Here is a 243-nt window from a genome sequence, read left to right on the forward strand (position 1 = left end):
GTCAGAGTCCGAGGGGCTGAGGCCCAGGGAAGGTGGTCCTGCAGGGGGGCGGCTGGGGGGACTGTGCCCCAAGGCTGGGCACTGAAGGAAGGTGACAGGGCAGAGCCTGCACTCAGTTGGGGGGGCGAGGTTTGTGGCTCCTGCCTTCTCCTCCCAGTCCTGAGGGCCTGCCTGGTGCTGGCTCCTGCCCCACCAGGGCCTGAGGAGGCTTTGATGGCTTGTCTGCACCCACAGCGCCCCACC

Source organism: Myotis brandtii, unplaced genomic scaffold (genome assembly GCF_000412655.1).
Source record: "Myotis brandtii unplaced genomic scaffold, ASM41265v1 scaffold3290, whole genome shotgun sequence".
Taxonomy (NCBI): Eukaryota; Metazoa; Chordata; class Mammalia; order Chiroptera; family Vespertilionidae; genus Myotis; species Myotis brandtii.